The following is a 20293-nucleotide window of genomic DNA, read 5'->3' as shown; positions in this document are numbered from 1 at the left end:
TGTCCAGTCCCCGTTGCTAAGCATTTTCTTTGCCTACTAAATCTGCACAGTCAATAACCTATTAGTATTCAGTGTTGTATTAAAAAGATGCTGCAAACAGTTTAAACTTTCAGACTACCAAGAAATCTATAATGCTGATAAAGTAAAGCATGTTTGCTCACAATGAAGTGTCATTTTTCTTCCCAAAACTGTGCTAATATTTAAAGCCCGCCTGGAAGGTTCTGAAGGTGCACTGCATGGAATAGGAGATAACAGGGGCAAAGCCATGATATAGTTCCACATTACAAGGACTGTGAATGTTTTAACAATACCTACAGCTGATCAGCTCAGTAGCTATGCCTTTCACCAGTTCAACACATTCATGCTAGCAAAGAAGACACCATTAGTGTAAGGCACCTTTAGATGATGGGGAATCTTCCATTAGGGTTACTTGTTTTGTTATGTTTTGTTCTGTATTACTGTATTCTGTATTTTATTGAAAGGTGTACTGAGAAAGGTTTTTTTTTTAAAAAATGTACAACTCTAATTAATAAATTTATAAATATTGAGGAGTTGCTCACTCCTGGGCTGCTCAAAGAAGCAGATCCTTTGCAAATGGTAAATGGTAAAAAGTCTGTTCTTCTCTTCAAAGACACCCTGAGTTTCTTTTTGTATGTTGGTAAAGGCTGATGTACACCCTAGCTAAAGTGTTCAGTTTAGTGGCAGTCAGCTCTGTGCAACTATCGGCAAGTAGGAAAGAAGAAAGAGCTGCTCTATATTCACTTTTTCAAATCCATTGTGTATTTCTCTTTGCTGCAAGAAGGAATATCTTTTATGTTCTGGCCAAACATGCATATCCCTGAGAGGCAGGCACATCTTTCCCTCTTCAGACAAGTTCCAAAAGAGTAGGGAAGGGAAGCACAAGTCAATCAAATCACCAGGTGCTTTGGTCACCAGTGCATTTCCAAGCCCAATTTAAAGTGCTGGTTTTAACCTTTAAACTAACATTTGAAATTGGGCTCACTGGCTGGGATTTGTTATCCAACACATCTGGAGGCTCTAGGGTGCACAAGGCTGCCTGAAATGGTTTGGACCCAAGTTATTGAAAGACCACCTTCACCTGTACCAGCCCCCTAGCAACCTGAAGTCATCAACAGAGGCCCTTCTTACCTGCCCACTGCCAAGGGTGGTTAGGTTGATGAGCACAAGGGAGAGGACCTTTTCAGTAGTGTTCCCACACCTCTGGAATGAGCTTTCCTTGGGAGTTCATCAGGTTTCTTCTTTGTAGTTCTTCATGAAAGCTCTGAAGACTGACGTATCCTTATTGGTCTTTTCTTAATTGTATTTTTGGGCTGCTGGAGTTATTTGTTATTACTGTTTTTATGGATTTTACTTTTTAAAAATAAATTTTACATTATATGGCAGCCTAAAAATAATGTTAAAAATGCTTCCTGGTTTTCTGCTTGCCACACCTATTATAAGCAGGCTGCGCTATAATGCCTGATTTGCCACCTAACATTATAATCTGTACAGCAAGATAAATGTTTAGTTTTTGTTATAATTGGCATTGTATTTCCACTGCCATTTTGTTATAATTTTTCCCAGTGTTACAAGATCCTTTTGCAACTCTTCACAGGCTGATTTAGACTTAGATCATTTGATATCTTCACTGTTCACATCATTCTCCAGGTCATTAATACATGTTATAATGAACAAGTTCCAGTACAAATAGTACACATTCTGTCAAAAAATAAACAATCCCAGAACCCAAATGATTCCCAGGAATATGCATTTCAAAATTAAAAGTAGCACGTTAAGATATTTTATCTCCTTTGCTAGATGGATCTTCTCTGTACAATTCAGGCTACAGAATTTCAATATTAGGGACTCCTGCACTGAACCCAAATCTCCTGTTTTGTGCGGGGCCGGCAAACAAACAAACAACACCTTCATATGTAGGAGCTTATATGGCAGTAACTCTGGATACAGATGCTGTAGTCATACTGAACCCACAGGATATGAAATACAGATCAGATACATACAATAATGCTGACTTATCTTACAGGGCTGTTGTAATGAGTGCTGAGATAAGTATGTGAAGTATTTTGAGAGCCAAAAAGTGCTATATTACAAATGCTAAGTATTCATTATTGCTATTAGTAATAAATGCAACATTTTTTGAAAATCTTGGCTATATTCACAATGGTCAGTGGTATAAAGACATTTGTTCTAAAGTACATAAAACAACCCTTCACCTTTATACCTCATAGGAAAAGCACTGGGTTGCACCATACCAGCACAATTGGTCCACATAATAGGGTGTACAAAGGTTTCTCCTGCCTGTTTTATTTGTGTATGTGTGTTTTTAATGCTCTGGCTGAATGGTGGATGAACCTTTAAAACACAGTCTTCTGAAGAATATTATAGCTGGCTTGTCAGTTCCTGCAAAATACCTTTTCAACTTTAGCATGCTGCTATAATGTTTTATTTGCCATTGTATATCGCTGTTGAAGATAGATATTCCATGCTAAAGTTACCTGGAAGAAAATAATAGAGTGGACTCTCCAGCTTAAAAAAAATAAATAACTTGGAGGCAGTTTTAAAACAAACAAAACAAAACACAGCAAGCTACTGAAATTCCAAAGGGAGGCTCAGTCCCACTTCATATGACAAGTACTTGGAATTACTTTAAGATGTTTTAAAGGCTTTGGCAAAGTGGTCATCTGTGGCTGGTAAAGGTCTGTTTGATGCATATACTGAACACCTATTTCAAGGGCCTGTTGCATTTCAGCAGGACAAAAGAATGCCACAAAATTCTGTTCTGGCATTTCTTTTTGTTAATGGCGCAATAGCTGCTTCTGGAGTTGTGCAAACCACTATCATCCAATGTAGCTCAAGAGTGCCCCCTAAAACGTCTGGTAAGTTGGCACCTTGCCGGGTGGCCTGAAAAGGCTTATCACACCTTTCTCTCCTCCAACGTGCATCCAAAAACGTAAGCTCTTTTTTTTTTTTTTTTAATAATGGGATAACTGATTCAAATTGGCTGGCTCTCTTGAGACGCAACTTTAGAGTCATTACAAAGATGGTTCCTCCCACTAAGTAATTTCCTAATTCACTGGCTAGACCACTGACATCAGAAATGGACATTTTCGCATTATTAGACAAAACAACCATCAGTCTCCACTAAAAGACTGGCTTTTACTGAGATTCCCATGAAGTAAAAGTTTGCTCACTCCTCATAAATCTTCCTAATAACATGTCATTAGGAAATCCCACCGGTTTTGTGTGATCGATTCCATCTTCTTCCTCCTGATGAAGTGGACAAGGTGCTTTCCTCTGTAAGGCCGACCACCTGCTTACTTGATCCTTGCCTATCTTGGCTCATTATGGGTTGCAGAGAGAGACTGGGTGAGGGGATTAGGGCAGTGGTGAACGCCTCCCTTGAGGAGGGAGGGATGTCATCAGCCCTCAAGGAGGCAGTGATAAGACCGCTCTTAAAGAAGCCCTCCTTGGATCCCCAAGTTCTGAACAACTTTCGCCCAGTCTCAAATCTGCCATTTTTGGGCAAGGTGATTGAGCGGATGGTGGCGATGCAGTTGAAGGCACTCTTGGAAGAAACTGATTATCTAGACCCATTTCAGTCAGGCTTCAGGCTTGGGCATGGGACAGAAATGGCCTTGGTCGCCTTGGTGGATGATATGAGGAGGGCTCTGGATAGGGGTGAATGTTCCTTCCTTGCTCTCCTCGACCTCTCAGCAGCTTTTGATACCGTTGACCACGGTATCCTCCTGGATTGCCTGGAGGGGTTGGGCATTGGAGACACTGTATTGCGGTGGTTCCAGTCCTTCCTCTCTGGCAGGTACCAGAGTTTAGCACTGGGAGAGGAGGTTTCGGACCCGTGGCCACTCACTTGTGGGGTATCACAGGGTTCTATCCTCTCCCCGATGCTATTTAACATCTATGTGAACCCGCTGGGGGCTATCATCAGGAGGTTTGGGGTGTGGTGTCATCAATATGCAGATGACACGCATCTCTTTCTCTCATTTAAATCTTCAGCAAGGTTGGCCGTAGAATCCCTGTCCAAATGTCTGGAGATGGTGAGTGGCTGGATGGGGAGGAATAAGCTGAAGCTGACCCCTGACAAGACCAAGGTACTTTTGGTGGGAGACAAGAGGAGGCTGAGGGATGTTGACCTGGGGTTGAATGGGGTACGGCTACCCTTGAAAGACCAGGTCCACAGTCTGGGGATCATTTTGGGCTCCCAGCTGTCCATGGAGGCTCAGGTGTCAGCTGTGAGCCGGACAGCGCTGTATCAACTCCATCTGATATGGCAGCTGCGCCCCTTCCTTCCTGACCATCTGCTCCCAGCAGTAGTACATGCCCTGGTCTCCTCTCATTTAGACTACTGTAATGCGCTCCACATGGGATTACCCTTGAAGACAGTTCGGAAGCTGCAGCTGGTACAGAACGCAGCGGCTTGCCTGATTAAAGGCAGCCGCCGGCGAGATCACATCACTCCAGTGCTGAAGGAGTTGCACTGGTTACCAGTTGTTTTCCGGGCCAAATTCAAGGTGTTGGTTTTGACCTTTAAAACCCTATATGGTTCCGGCCCAGCCTATCTTAAGGAGCGCCTCCAGCAACACCAGACAGGCTGCTTAACAAGATCAGCCCTGGATGGCCTTCTCTCTGTCCCATCAGCCATGACAGCTGGACTGGTGGGGCTGAGGGAGAGGGCCTTTTCTGTGGTGGCCCCCACTCTGTGGAACTCCCTCCCTAGGGAACTCCGCCATGCCCCCTCTTTAATGAGCTTCCGCTGTGCATTAAAAACGTGGTTGTTCAGGCAGGCATTTGGGGTGGGTTAGGGTATTTTAGAAAACGTTTTTATTGTAGAATTTTATTGTTTTAAACTGTTTTATTATATGCTGTACATCACCCAGAGTGGCTGGGTGACCAGCCAGATGGGCGATTAATAAATTTAATAATAATAATAATTGGAGGCCAACATGCTCTCTCTCTGACCATCCTTTCTGCAATGAACTTTGCATATGCTCTGGAACCCAAGACTCTACACAAGTAGGTAATAGCTAACTAGCTAAGTTAGACTGATTTTACAGATTTTATTTTGAGGTTCTTTGTGTGTTTCCTTCCCTTGTTCTGGGTTTAGGCAACAAAATCCAAAGTGTATTTATTTTTTTTCCTAAGGCTAGGCGGAATGGAGGGGTCCTTGGCAATAGTGCTCAGAAACTCTCCAAGCAGCTGGACAGGCTAGGGTGTGTTAGGAGGTTCATTCTGACTGGTGGCAGCCTATCAGTAATTCTTTTTGAGGAAACTTTTGTAAAAGTCAGCCCCACTCACTGTCTGTGACAGGAGTATTGCAAGACTATCCTGTTTACAATAATGGACTACTGGTAATAATTAAGGACGGGTGAACCTCCCAATGTCCGGGTCTTGGGGGGGGGGGGGTCTGCTGCAGGGAAATCTGGCATGCTTATGGCCCGCGGATTTCCCCGGAGCCCTGGCATATCCGCTGTAGTTCATGTGGCTGTGGCTGTCTAAAAGGCGTGATAAGCTAATGGTGGTTGCTATGAGGCTATCACGGGAAAATTATGGCCGTAAATTGCATAGTTCATGGCATTTGCAGCCATAAAGCACTTCCTTTTATGTAAATTGCATCCTTTCATGCCACCACTTACATAGAAGGAAGTGCTTTACAACTGCAAATGCCGTCAACGATGCAATTTACAACTGTAATTTTCCTGCGATAGGCTAATGGTGGCTGCCATTAGCCTATTGTACCTTTTAGACAACTGGAGAGCCACCCTGCAAACTATGGCAGACGCACCAGGTAAGGATTTGCTGATCTGCTGTGGAATCCAGAGGTCAGATTCCTGGGAATTTGGCATCATTTGGGTCCACAGTGGATTTCTCGAGCATTCCTAGTAATAATAGCTTATTATTTCACCTTGGAACCTAACCAGGCATCCATGAATGGAAGGGCTCCTTCTATTCATGGATGAGACCAAGATCTAACAGTGGATCTTGCTGGTAGAAGAGGGGAACATTTTTGCTGTCTCCCCATTCCCCTGAATCCTAGCCACAGTTCCAGAGGGTATGCCAGGTTTTCAAGGACACATGGGGTTCCTAGGGGATAGGGAATTCGTGAAAGTTGCCTCCCCTTCTGCTAGTGGGAGTGTCCAGGAATGGAACTCTGCTCAGGGGATGCTCCAGCCATTGTTATTAAACATAATAGCTACATTTTATCTGAAATATGCTTGGGTTAGGGCTCTGCCATAGTGCAACGGAAGAGAGATCCATTAGTGTAGGGCAATGGCTAAAGCGCATAACTCTCTTTTGCACACCATAACTCTCTTATGCATAGCGATATGTAATACTGCTTCTAGCAAGGCAAAAATAAGGAAACCATGTGGTCATATGGGAAGAACCACACTAATACCACTATCAATTCTCTGGCCTCTGGAACTAGCATGGTTCTCTCACAGGATCCTGGCCCTCCCACATGTTTTCTAATATTCTTCCTTTACTAGGAGTGATGTGAGATGGAGGAACAAGGAAGCACACCTTGCTGGCAAAACTCAATTCCCACCTGCATGTGATGTAAAGAAATAAGCTATTGCATCAACAAACATGACACACAGTTGGGCTGGTTAAATCCCACTTATGTCAGTAGGATTTAGTCAGTCTAATGGTGTATAGGATTTCAGCCAAAACCTCTTAATGGAGAGATGGCTTTATATTTCAGAGGAATGATCTCATATGCCTTGACATTGTTCTTTCACTGGGGTTAAAACTTTTCAGACCCTTCACTTGAAAACAAAGATAAAAGTAATTTGACAATTCATACTCAGTCCCTACTTCCTACAGACTGCATCTCACCCTGAAATCTCTTGGGCCATGTTTCCAAGAAAACGGAATGAGAAGCGAATGGAGGAATACTGGATTTTTTTAAAAAAGGAATCAGTTTTGCTGTCCATGCAGTCTCCATGAGCAGGTTCTCTGCACCAGTAAAAATCGCTTTACAGAACTTACTTCCTGGTAGGGGTTGGAGTGAATGTCATCTGACTGGCAGGGGCTGCTGAACCAATAACAGAGGCTTCCCCCCTCTCCCCCCCTTTCTCTTTTTCCCTTAAAGTCCAGATGCACCTACATTTCAGGAACAAGCCTCACTGAGAACCATGGAAGTTACTTCTGAGTAGACACACATATGCTTGTGCTGGGAAAGAGCAGGGTGGGGGAGAACACAAAGACGTGAAACCAGCCCCCATTTTAACCCACAGGACCTCTGTAAGGAAGGGTCAAAGTAGTTACTTCCTAAGGCAATAAACCAAACAAAGGAGAATCAGAGCCTCAAGATCACACTTTACCGCACTTAGGGAACTGGGCTTTAAACTGTGCCATGTCAATTGAGGGTTGTTGTTTTTTGTAAGTTCTGATGTGGGCATTCAGAGGGCAAACCTTGTTCAGCACAATGGGAGCTACTTCTGAGGAGACAATAATGAGTTTGTGCAGTGACACATAACGCACAGGAAACTCCCCCTTGACTGGGATCACAGTGAAAGGCCCACCCCTGGCCAGGGCTAGCATAACCAAGGTCAATGTGGGGGTTAGGGCACACAACAACTACACTGCCAAGAACCTGACATAAGGAAAAGAATCCGACTTTAAGCAGTCTCAGGAAATCTGTTTTTTCCCTGATAAGCTCCGGAGTGGCTGCTGGATGGCCATGATGTCATCTATCCCTAACGACCTCACACATAGCCAGCTCGGAGTAAATCGCTGGTAGAAACACCCCCTCGGTATAACTGGAGTTTCTAAAATAGGAGAAATGCAATGGGTGAAAAATGTCATGGAGAAATTTTCTTTGTTTGATACAAATGTTTCAAGCCAATGATTGAAACAGCTAATTAGGAGAACAGTTTCTGAACAGCAAATAAGGAAGATCATGCTTTTGTTATTTCTAGAAAGGTTACTCCGCGGAAATATCTTGTTAGTCATCTTTAGCAGATAAGGCAGCTTAAAGGCCCACATTCCTCTCTTTAAAAGGATGAGAAGGGAAAGGGAAAGCCCACATTCTCCGCAAAATGTCTGTCAGGTTGCTCCGACTTCCTTTGGCCATGCCAAAGAATTTAAATGCTTTTAGCAACTACTCCCATTTTTTTCTATCAGCTCCCACTAAGAATAACTTGGCTTACCCTTTTCTTCTTAGCTCAGTCCCCACCCCCACCCCATCACCATCACCATCATGAGGACTCGCCTTATGTGAGATAAATGTTCTTCATTCATACATTCTTTCATTCACTCTTTTTATAGTCCATATTTCTGCCAAAAGGCACTCAAGGTGGTTTATAACTCACACTTTCCCTTTATGTTTGCTTGAACAGTAAGATAATTGCATGACCAAGATCAGATAAAGTTAATATGTCATTACAACATTTCAGTTCTCTCTGGCAATGTTTACCTTAAAGCTGGGGTCCTCTGGATTGTAAGACTGGAGCATCTCCTAGAAAACCATGGAGGCACTGCCATACTATCAAGACTTCTGGAATTAATTATTCCTACTGACCTCATTCATCACCCTCTGTCTTTCAAATGTCTCAGTGGCTAACCACAAAACCCTGCCCCATATAAACATCCTGTTCCCATCCTTCAGCCTGTGCCTATACAAAGACTTAAGAACACAATATTGAAGCGTAAGAAGAGCCATGCTGGATCAGACCAAAAACCTATCTAGTCCAGCATTCTGTCCATGCAGTGGCTAATCAAATGCCTTTGGGAAGCCCACAAACAGGTTAGGAGCGCAATAGCACCCTCCTATTTGTATTCCCTAAAAACTGGTATTCAGAGGCATGCTGCCTCCAATACTCGAGGTGATAGATATAGATAGACAGACAGACAGACAGACAGACAGACTGACTGACTTCATGGCTAGTATCCATTCCTGGCCTTCTCCTCCATGAATCTGTCTAGTCCCCTTTTAAAGCTGTTCAAATCAGTAGTGTAGTGGCAACTTCAGAAGCGCAGGGTCCCTTCATGATAGTCACAGCCACACCCCCTCACAGCCACGTCCCCTTCTAAAATTATACAACCTCGTAAGATATACAATACAAATGAGCTTTCAGTCACTTTGTGTGGAGTATCTGGTCACTCTAATTCAGAATTATTAAAAGGTCCATTTGAAAAGAAAACACACACACAAAGTAATGTCCAGCAACTTTCTAGAAAATATTATTTGGTTAATCATAGAATCACAGAATAGCAGGGTTGGAAGGGGCCTATAAGACCATCGAGTCCAAGTTCCCCCTACTCAAAGCAGGAATCCGAGTCAAAGCATCCCTGACAGATGGCTGTCCAGTTTCATCTTGAACGCCTCCAGTGTGGACTAAAAAGGTTAGCCCTTTTTAATTCAAGAAACATCATCATCATCATCATCATCATCATCATCTAATCACAGTATATTTATTATTAATTATTATTATGAAGAGCCATTGCAACCAGGCGTGAAGCAATGCCCCATTAAAATAAATGGAACTTAGTCCACAGTGACCCACAACTTCTTTAAGGCTGCAATCCTATACACACTTATTTGGGAGTAAACCCTATTGAACATAATCTACTTCTGAATTGACAAGTAGGATTGCCCTACAAGGCTACAAGCATAACTACACTCACTAGGGGTGTAAACTAAATTCCGAATCAGCCCCCCACCCCCCGGTCAGTAGCCACGGATGTAGACAAAACACACTTAAGTGGTGGGTTAGGAACAGACATTTACTGGAGACATAATAAACTTACATCTCAAGGTAAGCTGGCTGAGGTCAGCCTCACTTGCAGGAAGAAGAGGACAGGAAAGTAGAAGGAGGAGACAAGGAAAAGGTAGAACCCCCTCCCACTTTACTCACAAGGGGCCTTCTGTTCATGGCCAGCCCCGCCGGTTGTGGTCTGGAAGTGGCCCCTACTGCTTGCATGACATGATATAGCATTTCTGGTGGCCAGCCCTGAAAAGAGTGGAAACGCTTGTTTCTGGAAGGGGAAGGGCTCCGGTGACCTCCCCCCTTCCAGAAATGAGCATTTCTGGCCATGTTGGGGCTTCATGCCACAATCACAATATCGTCTTGTGCAAGCAGTAGGGGCCACTTGTGGACAGGGGCTAGCTGCACATGGACTGGATCCAGTGGGGCTGGCTGCGTGTGGAAGGCCCCAATTGGATACTGCCCATTGTATTCCAAGTGTGGCTCCACCATGGATTTGTATAAACCATTATGCCACTAGCAGTGTCATTTTTTTATTCCTTTCCTAATGATCCCCAACATGGAATTCACAGTTTTCTACACAGTCACTGCACACTGGGTCAATGTTTTCATCCAGTTACCCACAATTCCAAGATCCCTTTCCTGATCAATCACTGGAAGCGCAGACTCCATCATCATATATATGAAGCAGCATCACTTTACACTTCCTTACACTGACCTGCATTTGACATTTTGATGTCCATTCCTGCAGTTTGAAGATATCCTTTTGGACCTCTTTACTGTTCCTTTTTGTTTTAACCAGCCTAAATGATTTGTTATCATAAGCAAACATGGCCACTTCATTGGGCTTTCCTTACATGTTTCTACTTCCTACATAAAAATCAAAACTGGAGAATATTCAAAACAGTTATACTTAAATTGCACTGTGAGAACTTCCCTAACTCTGGCACTGCATATCCAAAATGCCACGAATACCTTACATTAGCCACACAACCTTTTCAGTCTGGAGAAGTAACAGAAAAATAGGCTCTTCTTGTACTGGAACTTCTGAGGCAGTAGGGACATCTGGGCCCAGTTCCAAGGACAACTCTTTCTCTCACTCTGATACATCCTCCAAATCCATGGCCTCATCCCCAAAGATGAGGAGTGAGACCCTGGGGTCATGACACCACCTTTCTCTGACAATCAGTCATTGGGCTTGATTCTGTGTAAAGGTAGAACCCTTTACTTTGCAAAAATAACTTTCTTAGCATCCTCCTCAGTAACTGTGGCAAGACTGGCACCAGATTTCTACAACATTTTTCTAACCAAAGCAAAAGTTGTATGCAGAAGGAAACAATGGTGCTGTTTTATGTTGATATATTTTGCAAAGGTAGTGATGAGCTGCTATGTCTCGCGGGCATCTAAATTCTCTGCTGTTAAGTGTCTCGGTGTTCTTCAGTGCACAAATACCCACCTCCTTCATATCCTCTGTAAATGAATCCTCTGGGACTATGCTTAAAGCTTTGATTATGTCATGCCACATGCAGCCATTAATAGCCTGCTAAATCATAACTACCGCAGCACTTGACACCTACCATAGTGACTCTGTAAAGAAGACCCATTACTTAGGTACATAATTTGAGTTTATTACAACTTTATGGCTTAGCTGTCAGAAAAGTGATGTGCAGAAGAAATATTTAAGGTGCATGCTTACATGCCTGGGGATGTGAACAAACAAGCAGACATGGTCGTAAACTTATGGTAGCTATTATACCTTGACATTAAAAGAGAATATTGACATGCTAAAGTGTGGTGTTTATTGCGCCATAGCTAATGACAACACATTGTGCTGACATTGTGACTCTCAGAAGCACTTGTAGTACTTTGTAAAATAATAAAGTATTAACATTTCAAAGCATTTCTACGATGGGTTTGTTGCACATGGCATGACATAATCAAAGCATTAAAGCAGGTGAGGCTATTTGCTTTGTACCTATTCCTATGAAGTTAACGATCTCTGGACGTCATGCAAATTAAGATAGCAAAAGAGAAAGTAGTTCAGTAAAACCCTAGCTCCGAGTGCAGCTCTCTACCATTTTTTCATAGGAATGAATGGCGTTCATTCTCTTTGTATGGTAGAAAGTATGCGTGCCCTCAGCAGCATGCTGGTTTGTGAACAAAGTTTCCCTGTTTTATCTGTAGCAACCCTGAGGACAAATGTTTGTGCAACACTACCTTCAGTATGGCTCACACTGTCTTTCTTCAAGATTTCTGATATGCTCTCAGTGGAGAGGCAAAACAAGATACCCCCCAGCAACTGCAACTAAGAGCAAAGGGTAGCTTCTGTATACTGTGGATCATAACAAAGAACCTTGTTAATTTGGCTTCCAACCCACATAAAACGCATTAATGACAGCAGAAGTCACTGAACTATATCACTGGGAAACCACATGAAGGAGACATGAAAGAAAGAGAAGACCACGCGTACACTATAGCCAAGAAAATCTGGCTGTGAAAATCTCTGTAATCTGAAATCAAGTACTGCCAATGAAATTCCCAGCTATGGGACATCAGCAGTGTGACAGTGTTAGGTGAAGCACATTTTCTATTTATCATAAGTAATAAATGTCAGCACAATGCAACTTTTTCACCTGGGAAATAAACTTCTCTTCACTTTTTTCATGACATCTAGGATAGCAGCGAGAAGTGAGACAATGACTAGCCTGACAGACACCCACCTTTCTCTCTCCATTTTTTTTAAAGTTCTGATGGAGGAAAGTTAATTTACCACATTAAAAAAAAGATATTAAACTCAGCCTGAGGCTTTCAGCTGAGTGAAGAAAAACAGCAACAGAGTGCCAAGACAAAACTGTTTCTGCAACACATTAGGAGGTACACATGATAAGAATTTGGGCTTTGCTAAGAGCTATGAGTGTTCTGGACTCTGACAAACCAACATATGTCAGAGGAGAGAACACAGCCAATGCTAACCACACTTCAGTCAGGGCCATTCTTACCAGAATTCATTCCCCTTCTACATAGGGCTGAATTTTGTCACACATTGTTGTACAGCATAATCCTATATATGTTACATAGAAGTATGTCCCACTATGCCCAGTGGGACTTACTACCACAGAACTACAGCCTTAAAGGGCTATACAAAGCACATTTATTATCATTGGTTTGAGGCTGATCGATATTTGTCTTTACGATGGTGATTCTAGGTTTAATAGCATGCTCAGAAGTCTGATGATGAAAGGCATGATACAAAATAACAAATGTAAATCTATGCATATGTATTTTCCATTTAAAGTGCTTTAATGGAACAAAAATAACCTGAGTGATCTGTAACTATATTTAGTTTGAAGAAGAGACAAGAATCCCTCTCATCCTAGCTGCAAGCAAGGTTTTTGGCTATGAAGCTACTAATACTACTCATTTATAATTTGTCATTAACATGCGGAAAAGTCACAGATGAGCTTTTTGTCTGAAAAATTTTCCACACCCCGCCCCTTTTTCTCATGCACAAAATATTCATACATGCACTGTTCACCCTCCCCCCTTTTATATACAACTGTAGCCCTCTTCAGGCATTCAAAAAATGGAAGCATGGAGGGGAGCCTCCACCCACCCTTCCACCCCTGGCCTCCGCATGTTGATGGGGGAAGTCTGCAGTGATACCATAACTGCATTTGGCTCAATGTGGTTACAGCACTTCACGCGATCAGGAACCCTGATTGTGCAGAGTTTCTAAATGTGCAAAGCACTGTACCAGCGTTCAGTCAAACATAGTTATACTTTCACTGCAGACCTTCCCTGTCAACGTAGGGAGGTTGGGGGCTGTGGGGGAGAAGCCAATGTGCATCTCCCCTCAACACTTCTGTATTTTGAACACCTGAAGAGGACTTGTCTCACACATCACTCTCACACACACTCCTTTCAAACAATCTATAGCCCAGTCTATACCTTACCAGTATAGGATGGTTGCTGCTGAAAATCTGTTTCCTCATAGACAGGCTCTGTGTTGCAAGAGCAATATATCTAAGTGCCAATCATGGGGATTACCTAGACCAAATAGTTACTTCCTCTGTTAGCACCGTGCCTTGTCCAGCTGATACTGGTGTTCTCAGCAACCCACATGATTGGGATTTTATATGTTAGTGATGAGATGTGGAGCTCTAGTATTGGTTTAAACTGCTGTTGAAAAATCAATTCCTGTGTGCTCTTTGGGCTTCTTCACAGGGAGCTTTTATCCTGCTATTGAGATTGGTTACTCACAGAAGTTTGTGGGTCCTTTAGATGACGTCGTTAACCTCCAGGGTGTCTCCTGCACTAAATGACCTTTATTCCATTGTTAAAAAGACTGGACATAATGAGCTATCAAGCAGCTTGGAAAACCCCCAATAAGAGGAGCTAGATCCTAACCCTGTTTTAAATGTGGGATTTTAGGCTGGTGTAGAGATGCTCTTAGACTCAAGAAATATATATTTGTATACTGTACATCATTATGTAATGCATTCCATGTAAAATTCTGTTTGATCTAACACAACATTATGGGGTTTGTAGTATGGAAACACTGAATCATGGTTGCATTTTGAATCTGTACTGAGGCATGGTACTTGAAGTAAAATGGTGAGCGGTCACAAGCATTCAAGATTTAAACAAGTCTTGGTAGGAAAGATGATGTCATGGAATTCGGTAGATGGTCTGTTGTGATCAGGATTTTAGAGAAAATATGACAAGTATAGCATTGTGTTACAATTCTTGGGCGCAACTTGGAACAAACGTCTCCTCTGCAAGCTCGCTCCATCTGACTGTCTGTCCGTCCTTCCACTTTTCTTCCAAGCCCCTTTCAAATTAATGGCAGCTATACAACAGCACAATTTACTCTAATCAGTTTTGTCTGTTGTATCATTCTTCCTTTACAATAACCACAGCTGTTCCTAAAGAAGGCAAACTAGCAGTGTGAAGTTCTGATGCTTAGTACCTTCTGGTGAATCTTTCAAAATCTCATGAATGCTTTTTGGACAAGGAACAAAGTTCATGGCTGCTGCTCCCTTTTGCTATACATTTTGACAGCTTTGATTCTTGAAATCTATAGTTACGCCCACAGTCCTCCAAATGGATATTCACAGCCACAGAATTGAACTTCCTGAAGTTCAGGACTTTCATTCCCTGAAACAGCTGGATACCCCAAAATTTTACAAGGTAGATCTGGATCTACTAATAGATCTCCAGGTGATTTGGAGTAGATAGCCAAGGATTTCTGACACTTAACTGTTTAACAATAGCAACAACAACGTAACTCTGCATGCACCCTCCCCTACACACACACACACACACATGCCTAGGGATGTCAGAGAAATCTGCAATGGATTCAAATTAGTTCATATTTCTATAAATCCAACCTTTGGATTTCATAGCAGACTGGCCTTTTCCAAGTCGTGTGAATTCCATGGACTTGTGGACCAGTTTTTTACTTCTGGGAGGGATTTCTGCGAATGCGCATTTGTGCAAGTGTGCACTTGTGCTAATGTGCCTTAGGACAAATGCACATTTGCAAACAGGAAAAAAATTCTTATACATCTCTAAAAAAAAATCCAGTTCTATCAATGAGTGTGTGACAGAATGAAAGATGCCTGACAATCCACAAAACACAGATGGAACAGATTTAACAAAACCTGCACATCTTTAACCACACCCCTATTAATTGTACTACCAAAATGAAGAAAGCTTGGGTTAATCAGGAGTGGCTTTTTGTGTGGAAGACCTGTGGCCTCCATTCAATTCTGGTTCTCAAACCAAGTCCCTGGGCTCAGAATTCTTTAATTCTATATGTTTTGCACCAGGGTCTAGTTGGTGGATCTTGGGGTTCTAGGAAAAAACAGTGTAGATCCTGCAAGCTTGAAGGTGCTCACCCCTGCTTTACGGTATCTGCAAAACTTGTTCTGAAGGAAACTGATGGGTAGAGCTATTCTAAATACAGTAGGGGAAGTAAAGTGGTGGATGATCCACCACTTTCAATGTGCTACCAGTTTGTGCCAGACAGGTTGGGAGGTGGGGGGCAATTTTCCCCAGAGAGTTATCCAGCAGTTCTCTCCCCATCTGCAATTTCCCCCATTTGTTTCAATAGAGATTAAATTACCTAACTGGCACAGAACATGTCCCTAATCCTAGGGCTTTGGGGGCGGGGAGAATGGAAGGGCTTTGGTTTCAGTAGCCAAAGGTCCCACCTCCAATCCACCATTGAACTCCCCTAGAATGCCCTGTTTTGGGGCTTATCAGTAGTGGATACACTGCTAGCTGGAGACTTACACCCATGTAGCCTTCTGTGGGTGTACCAGAAACTGTGGGGGTGGACATACCACCTGCCAATGGAGCTCCTCTCTGCTGGTAGAAGGGCACTGCTGCCCATCTTAACTCCCCCCAGCCAGTGGATCTGGGGGTTATGATTGCGATCTAATTTTAGTCTGGAAACATCGATCTAACAACACTGCATCAGGTTCAAGTGCTGAATAATTGTTCAAAGGCTTGGAGCTAAAAGCATAATGTGCCCTATATTCTGAGCCTCCACTGTTGTTAATTAACAGAGTTTTTAAATTGTGTCATATTTTAGTATATAATTTCTGATATACTTGGTGAACCACCATGAGAAAACTTTTTTTAAATGTTAGAAAGGTGGGTTATACATATATGTGGATCAGAAAAATGGGGAGAAGAGACAGGACCTTCTCAGTGGTAGTGCCACAACTGCAGAACTCCCTCCTAGTGGAGATTTCTCAGGTTCACTCTCCTCTCTTTTGATGGATGGCTAAAACCTTTCTTATTTAGGCTAGCTTTTAATCAGTAACCTGCTGTGCTATGACGTAGTTGATGAAGTTTTAATACCCCTGCCTCCTTATGTTTTGCCATTTATGTTTTACTATTGAGTTCTTACTATTGTTGTTCTCTTTTAATAATGTATTGTTTTAGTGCTGTGGTTTCTTTTTATTTTTTTTTTTAGTATAAACTACTGTGAAGGAATGGAACTGACTTCCATTTTTGTATTTAGATTTGTTTAGGATATTATGGAGTTAAATCTGTGTGTGTGTGTGTGTGTGTGTGTGTACGTGTGCGAGCACTAGTTAGTTTCAGGCAGTATAATTTAATCCTTATTATTTGAAATGTTGTGGTCTCTTTTTTGGGTTACCCACCCCATGTCTAATGGCCAACCCCTACACAACCTAAAGTAGATACCTGAGACCCAGAGAGTTTTGAGGCTGGTTGGTGGTGGAGGCAGCCAGAGAAAACAAAGATTTCCACCTGGTGGCAGCAGAAAAGGCCACAGGAAGAGAAGCACAATACGAATTGTAGGCACGCTATATTGCCTATTTTCCCTTCCATTCACGAAACAGCATGTTGCTGATTTGTGACAGCCACTTTGGTTTTAAGGTGTAAAGGTGTCCCCAACCAGTCGTGTCCGACTCTAGGGTGTGGTGCTCATCCCCGTTTCTAAGCCGAAGAGCCAGCGCTGTTCGAAGACGCTTCTGTGGTCATGTGGCCGGCATGACTGAACACCGAGGTGCACGGAACGCTGTTACCTTTCCCGCCGAGGTGGTACCTATTTATCTACTTGCAATTTCTTGCTTTCGAACTGCTAGGTTGGCAGAAGCTGGGACTGAAGACGGGAGCTCACTCCGTCACGCAGCACTCGGGTCTCGAACTGCTGACCTGCCGACCTTCCAGTCTGCAGTTCAGCGTCTTAACCACTAAGCCACCGCGGCCACTTTGGTTTTACTTTAATAGAAAAGCAAGATAAAAATAAATAAAAACTAAATTGAGAAAGGAAGAAACTGAGCACTACTGCTGGATACAGAAATCAGCACAGAGAAGCAGCGGGGAAGTCTGGCCTAGACAGCGGAATGGGGGATGAACACACAGTCTCCCCATCCCCTCCCCGCCTGCAAGCACCAACTCTCAAGGTAAGGATCAATGGCAGCCCAACCTTATTTTAAAGTAAGTTTCTTGATTGGGGGGATAAAGTTTTATCTATTACAAGCAGAGATATAATTTGTCATGATGACAAACGAATGACATTTCCTTCTATTGAGGCCGTCTGAATTCATCACGTATTTTGACAGGTACACGCTTCCGAAGACAGCGTTTGCCAAGAAATGTCATCGTAGCTCACCAGATCTTTTCTCCAGGGATCTGAAAATAGTAATTTAGCAAAAAATTCAAAGAGAGAACAGCAGGGAGGAAAAGCCCTGAAATTCTGCAATTGAATTACAGTCCGGGAGGTTGAAGTTTTTTTCTTATGCTTTGAGGAAATAAAAATTGTTATTTGGGATATTTTCCCCCACTCCTGCTTTGCAACACTTAGAAAATCTCCCCCCTGTGAAATGCAAACACAATAGAAACCTGTTTGAAAACAATTGTAGCAAATTTGGGGAGAAGAAGTGTATTGCAGACAATTGGGATGTGGAAAAAATGTCAGTTCCTTTCCTGCTGGGAACTTTGTGTTCCTTGAGGAGAGCTTCACTGAAAAACAATGCACTGCAGCTGAAAAACAATTCCATTTTATAAGGGAAGCTGGAAAAAAGCAGATAAGACAGTATTCTTAGAATCTGCCATCACTGTAAGGATCCCCTAAAATTAGGTGACAATCTAATTGGATCAGATCAGCGGAGGAGCTGCCTGTAGCCAAAGTGAAGCCAATCGGTTTATTGCATTTAAGTGCCAACCCTGCAGTCCTTGTAGGAAGGAGAAAAAAATAATTGTGATCAATAAGACATGTTTCCCTCCCAGGCCAAGAGTAAGTTATGCCTGTCTGAGAAGGCAGAGAAAGTTACACTGGTATGGCATATCCTTTGGGGAGGAGTGCTGGACATACCAGCTCTTCTAGATGGATCAACAGCTGAGAAATTCCACGTAAGTCTATCTAGGCTAAGTGTATACTGGAAGTTGCACATTGTGAATAATTGAAAAATAGTAAAAATGCACTCCATGTGATAAGCAGTATGTGAGCAGCAGCTCCCCATTTCAGATGGCTTTCATGACACCATTACAGATCCTCTTTTCCACAATTTGTTTGGACTTCATATTAAAACATTTGCCAAGAGAAATGCCTTCCATATGTTTGCATGTGACTCAGCTCCAGCTTTCTGTGAAGGTCTTGAAAATGCAAGGATATGAAATGGGGAAAGAGATTGTTAAGACGGTTCTAAATAAATAACCATAGGGCTCAACTTGACAAGGCATGGGAAGTTTGTGATCAGATCTCCCATATTTTTTAAAGTTAAAAGCAGCAGCAACAGCAATGGAACTGGTACATTCCCCCCACCCCCATGGCAAATAGCAGTTTCAGGGATATGATTTCAATTGGGAAAATAGGGCAGTACCCAAAAGCGTCATTCCCCTGCCACAAATGACATTGCACATAGTTTGGAACCCACTTTCCACTAGTCCAAGAGGGGAAACCAACTAAAATTACATTTGCAAAAGGGCTTGTGCATTATGCTTGTGCAATCCATTGTGCAACCCTTTGCACATTATGCTTGCACAATCCATCGTGCAACCCGTTGTACAAGTGTGATGCACAACTTATAATAAATGAAATGAACCGTCACTGATTTTTCAGGAGGAAAGTCTTCAAGACTTTGAGGGCAGGGTGAACTTCAACTCACTGATGGTATTATACCCGGATTGGGGGGGACGGACCTTTTTTTGGCCAGTTATCTCACACTTTGTCCTTTTCTTCTTGGAGGTGGTGTGGATTGGGCCCAAAAGCAGAGGCAATAAAGAAAGGAGGGGGAGAAGGAGGGGGATGCACTGAGGGAGGGGCTTGCCTACTAAGATCATCTTGCATGTGGCCTCAAAAACCTAGAACTGGCAGTGGGTGAAGAGGGGTCGCTTTGGACAGTACCTGGCTGAAGGTCACCACAAAACCGGTCAGCTGCCTTTTGTTTCCCAGAATGACATTGTGTTAATGGCATTCTACTGGGGGGTGGGGGAGTTACAATGGCTGCTGAGAGTGGCTCCTCTTTTTCCTTGTTATAAAAAAAAATGAAAAGGAACTTTAAAGCGCCACCCACAACAGTAAGACCACTTTCCACGAACCCTTTAAGACTTCGCCTCTGTCCAAAACAGCCCTTCTAGCCATCTGTCACCAGCTACATCAGGGGCGGGGAACCTGTGGCCCTCCAGATGTTGTTGCACTACAACTCTCATCATCCTTGTCCATAGGCCATGCTGGCTGGAGTTTGATGCGAGGTGGAGCACAACATCTGGAAGGCCACAGGTTCCCCACCCCTGTGCTACATCAACCCCTTCCCCAAACTGGTTTTTCCCTTGTGGGAGGGAGACAGGGTAGCAGGTAACAGAGAGAACTTGGGATATATGCAGATATGCAGTAGGGGACCTTCTCACAGCAGACTGTGTCTGCCTCAGCTCGCCCACCCTCAGAGAGACCTTTGTCAGGTCCCCCCACCTCTGAAGGTGAAGCAGATGATGACCAGAAACTGGGCCTTTTCAGACCCCCTCCCCCATTGAACGCCCTTCCCAGGGAGGCTTGTCTGGCACTAAAT

At 43.0% G+C, this 20293-nt stretch overlaps 1 protein-coding gene and 1 long non-coding RNA gene across 2 annotated transcripts in view; both read right to left on the bottom strand.

Moving 5' to 3' along the window:
* The window catches only part of LOC146352755 (uncharacterized), a 52931-nt gene extending 39185 nt beyond the window's left edge, over positions 1 to 13746 (bottom strand). The window contains exon 1 of the long non-coding RNA XR_014787835.1: positions 13700 to 13746. This is a non-coding gene — a long non-coding RNA (uncharacterized LOC146352755). The remainder of the gene's footprint in view (positions 1 to 13699) is intronic.
* Positions 1 to 20293, bottom strand: part of LOC146352754 (uncharacterized) — a 346506-nt gene that overhangs the window by 82373 nt on the left and 243840 nt on the right. The window lies entirely within an intron of this gene.

This window comes from Heloderma suspectum, chromosome 2, assembly GCF_057233095.1.
Source record: "Heloderma suspectum isolate Gila_16-S chromosome 2, 16-S_ref, whole genome shotgun sequence".
In the NCBI taxonomy this organism is placed as follows: domain Eukaryota; kingdom Metazoa; phylum Chordata; class Lepidosauria; order Squamata; family Helodermatidae; genus Heloderma; species Heloderma suspectum.
This window is presented reverse-complemented; position numbering and strand designations above follow the sequence as displayed.